The sequence below is a fragment of the Oncorhynchus kisutch genome, unplaced genomic scaffold (assembly GCF_002021735.2).
Source record: "Oncorhynchus kisutch isolate 150728-3 unplaced genomic scaffold, Okis_V2 Okis07a-Okis12b_hom, whole genome shotgun sequence".
NCBI classification, from domain to species: domain Eukaryota; kingdom Metazoa; phylum Chordata; class Actinopteri; order Salmoniformes; family Salmonidae; genus Oncorhynchus; species Oncorhynchus kisutch.
In genome coordinates, this window is record NW_022261984.1 from 2,611,227 (window position 1) to 2,616,463 (window position 5,237).

Genomic DNA, 5,237 nt, shown 5'->3' on the forward strand with positions numbered 1-5,237 from the left:
CTCCAGGAACAGATCAAAAGTGCACTGTCGTGACACCTGAGAGGAAGAATCATGATCCATTTGAGTCATCAGTTATGACTCTTCCTGCATCTCTATGGCTGTAGGAGTTGGGAACTTAAAGAGCATTGTTCCATATGTGCTGTTAGAAACTAGATTTCTCATTGGTCAATCCCCAGAATGAAAGGAATGCCTTTAAAACCTGCTGAAATGGAATTAATGGCATGCGCTCCCCCAGATTCTCTTGGAAATTGATAGATCATTGGGAAATTTTTACAGCGAGCCTGAAAGGCGATATATCTAATCTTCAGTCACCAAGCAACTGAAACTTAATCTAAGCTCGGAGCTTGCCTTTCCTTCATATATCATTGAGGACGTTTTACAATAAACTGCACCGCTAAACGCATGTTGCGTTCCCATCGTGACAAATCACCCATCAGAGCAAACCGTTCTCAGGCTGCTGATCATGAGATCATGTGATCTCATCTCCGGGCCTCTGATTGGCTGAGGAGAAGTTCCTGGGTAGCTCGATATTTTACTGTGAGAGATGGTGTCTCCAGCTATGTTTGCATTCAAGGCTTAGATGCTCATCCATCCTGACACCCCCCCAGGCCCTCGATGGAAGAAAATAAATTCATTTTGAGGAATACAAGTAATGGACTCATAAAAATGCAACATTAAAGGGGATACGTTTGAATGAAAAGGGATTTAGGTTACTTTTTGTTCTGGAGTTTTCCGCTCTCGAGTTCGTTTAGGACTGATTCCTCCTCTGGCGCGTAGCCGCTACCATTATGAACTCTAATGTGGGTTGGGCTTTCACCATAAGTCATCCTCTCTTATCTACTTGGCGAAGAACTGAAGGAATCATTTAATTCCATCTGTGCATGCTTTTACCTCATTTAAAACATAAACAACTGTTTCTGTCTTCCCACATACCGATTGCTTTAGAATTGGACACAAACATAATGAAGGTTTCAATCCGCATGCATTATCTATGCACAACACTTGCAGACCCAGCAACTAGAAACAAGCCTCAAGAAAGACATGTTTTTCTTATGGTACGTTCATAAGAAAGTGTTGAAACAGTGTTTTCGGTGCCTCAGGGCACAGCCTCCATGGATTATATAAGGCTGCAGTGTTTAGTTGTGAGACAATGCCTCATTTGCCTTGGGGCTCTGGGCTGTCAGTCATTAGACAACCATGTTCTCTGCTTCTTATGGAAAAGCAAAAACCTACCAAGGTCATCCCAGGGAACCTGCTGGGGGGGGGGGGGGTGTTGCTCACTCTCCTATGTGTGTTTTTCTAGCTCACCCAGGCGAGTGCATTGGGAGGGCTCCCCATATGCTAGGGCCATATGGGACAACAGGGCTCTAGTCTATGGGGATAGAGTAAACATGTCTGGGCCTGCAGCGTCGGAGACCTATTTATAGACCCTATCAGCTACAGACATAAAGGCAGAGATATACTGTACAGGCATACAGGCTGAGACTCAAATGGCACCCTATTCCCTAAAAAGTGCAGTCCCTATAAGGCTCTGTTCAAAAGTAGTGCACTATGTTGGGAATAGAATGCTAGTTGGGACGTATGCTGGCTGACTCACCACTAGGAAGGGAACTATAGGATGACAGTTGGGATGTATGCTGACTGATTCACCACTAGGAAGGGAACGATAGGATGACAATTGGGACGTACAGTATGCTGACTGATTAACCACTGGGAAGGGAACGATAGGATGACAATTGGTACGTACAGTATGTTGACTGATTCACCACTAGGAAGGGAACGATAGGATGCTAGTTGGGATGTATGCTGACTGATTCACCACTAGGAAGGGAACGATAGGATGACAATTGGGACGTACAGTATGCTGACTGATTCACCACTAGGAAGGGAACGATAGGATGACAGTTGGGACGTACAGTATGCTGACTGACTCACCACTAGGAAGGGAACGATAGGATGACAGTTGGGACGTACAGTATGCTGACTGACTCACCACTAGGAAGGGAACGATAGGATGACAGTTGGGACGTACAGTATGCTGACTGATTCACCACTAGGAAGGGAACGATAGGATGACAGTTGGGACGTACAGTATGCTGACTGACTCACCACTAGGAAGGGAACGTAGCATCTGTTGCTAGCATCTGTTTGTATGCAGAGAGGATTTGGGTGAATGCCTTGTGGGTGAATACCGATTGAGTACATTGTGCCTTTGTTTACAAATTGTATGTATAATATGTCGTGTTCTTTGAATATTTACTGATGTTTCAGTAAATGCTGCAGTTAGGGGGAGATGAAGATTGCTTGCCTCACTCTTTGGACTTGATTTTAGCAACCCAGCAGGGATATTTCTGTTTGGTCCATCACAGTGGTAGTGGGTCTTCATACACAGACAGTGTGGTGTAGTCTGTTCTGCCACTCTCTGGTAACACCCACCTGCATGGACATCCCACCCCGTTCAAAAGCACCCGCCACTGGGTACTGTTAGCTCCGAGTCCCCCCTCTCTACTCTTCTCAGAACAAGCACCACCACACACACACACACAAAAACACACACACCCTCCACCTCCCCAGGGCTCACCAGCTGCTCTGTCTTCCACCCACCATCTGTAGAGTGGGAGTTCTGTCAGTCCACCCACCACAGCCTACGGAACCAAGGACTCAAACTAACACTTTCACACAGACATGAACATCATGTAAAAACAAGACCGAATCTCTATTTCTCACACACACACACACACACACATACACACACACACACACACACACACACACACACACACACACGCACATGACCAATGAACACACACACTCAAATACGCCTATTGCACATACGGTAGAGTCAGAAACACACACAGCTTGAAGGTTGAGAGACTGTTGCGCCACTTGGCAGGACGTTGATACATTCGGGAACAGCATCTGTTTGAGTGATTTATGCTTGTAGTTTAACAGATTTTAAAGTAAGATGTAGTCCTACCCACACATCGATTACCATATATTCAAATGCTCCAATAAAAAGTATTCACATAATTCCAGATAATAATCATGCTAAAGTACCTACTTGATTTCCCATGGACATTTCATGATGCTTCAGTATTAATGTTCACATAATAACCCATTCATTCAGATGATAATGGTTATATTAAAGCAGGGGGACATATTACAACAGTGGATCGTATGAATCTAGCCTATACGTCTTCCAGAGGAGGCTGCTGAGGGGAGGACGGCTCATAATAATGGCTGGAACGGAGACAATGGAATGGCATCAAACCATGTGTGTTGGATGTATTTGATGCTATTCCACCTATTTGGCACCAGCCGTTACCACAAGCCCGTCCTCCCCAATTAAGGTGCCACCAACCTCCTGTGACGTCTTCAACTAAACCAGCCTGGAACATCTCCTTCCACCAATGAAAATCCAACATGTCCCCCTCCAGAAGTCCCCTCGTCAGTATTATGGAGCTGAAGGCCGAACTCCTTTCTGCCCTATTTACATCCATGTACAACACCAACGGAATGAAACCTGCAGGGCCGGTACACACACACACACACACACACACACACACACACACACACACACACACATTCTCTCTCACTCTCATGCACGCACACACACACACACATTCTCTCTCACTCTCATGCACGCACACACACACACACACACTCATCCCAGAATTTACGGCATCCGTAACCGAGAGAGACGGTGATGAAACCGTGGCAACGGCGGTTTTGCTGTATGCTCTAATTAAAATGCTGCAGCCTGAAACTAATGGGTATGGCCAATCGCTAGGCGATGGAGGCATAAATCACAGGCCAAACATCTGGAGAGGGAGAGAGAGAGAGGTGGTGGCATTTGATTGCCACAACACACACACACACCCATACTGCGCACACACACACACACAATCATGCACGCATATTTACACACACTCCATTGACATACACACACTTATATGCATACAGAACAGTGGAGGCTGGTGAGGGGAGGACGGCTCATAATGATGGCTGGAACAGAGCAGATGGAATGGCATCAAACGCATGGAAACCATGGAAACCACGTGCTAGATGTTGTTGATGCCATTCCACCTATTCCACTCCAGCCATTACCAAGAGCCCATCCTCCCCAATTAAGGTGCCACCAACCTCCCTGTGATGCAGAAACTATATGGACTCTTCATACACACTTCAAACATCCAATACCCTCATGCAAAACAGTACATGTACACTCACTCCATTCACACACATACACGCCCATCTCCTCCGGCCTCCCTCCTCTGCCCCTATAGAGGACGACCCCCTGCTGATGGGGGCTCATGTTGGAGAGATTAACCAACAGCAGAGTTATTCATCCAGAATGTAAGGTGCCTGTGAAACATAAAGCACTACCACATGCAGCTGGCGTCGCCTGTGTGTTATTACCCACAATTCCCTGGGGGCCCACGCCTCTTTAGAACCACCTGAGGCCCCGGCAAGGCTCAGAACGCCTTAAAATACACCCAGATGCAAGTTAATTACAGGTAAATAAAGACGTGCAAACCTTGGATCAAATGGGCAGTTTGAATGAACTGTGTTTCAGGAAACTGTTTATGCGTATGGGGTTCTTTGGCTGCCATTTTGGATGGAGGTTGACTAATGCGATTAGGGTGTAAAGCTTGCCAACTTTTTAATTGTGTCACTTTCATCAGCTTTACATTTGTAGGTAGAAGTTCATGGTTTATTCATTGGAAGAATAAGAGAGAAGTTGAGAGACAGAAAGTGAATAGTGTTTGAGAGAGAGGGAGCGAGAGGAGTTGAGAGAGAATAGAGCTGGGTTACAAATCTTTGACAGTGAGTGAACATTTAGCGTACAGCTGTCCTTGAGCTACTCCAGCCTTGCAGGTTATTTTCTGGATTGCTGGCTTTGGTCAGGGAAGGGAGGGCTAAGGGCATTAGAGGATGAGTTCTCATTGATTTCTCTACTCTCCTAGGGAAGACGGCAGGGCTGCCTCTCAATAGTCTGAAGTCGTGTCCCTTCCTTTCCTCCTAGGGAAGATGGTGGGGCTGCATCTCAATAGTCTGACGTGGTGCCCCTTCCTTTCCTCCTTTTCTTATGTCTTATACCTGCACTGATTATTTTGTACTATAATTTTTTTTAATTTAACCTTTACTTAACTAGGCAAGTCAGTTAAAAATTCTTATTTACAATGACAGCCTACCGGGGAACAGTGGGTTATGTTTACCTTGTCAGTGCGGGGATT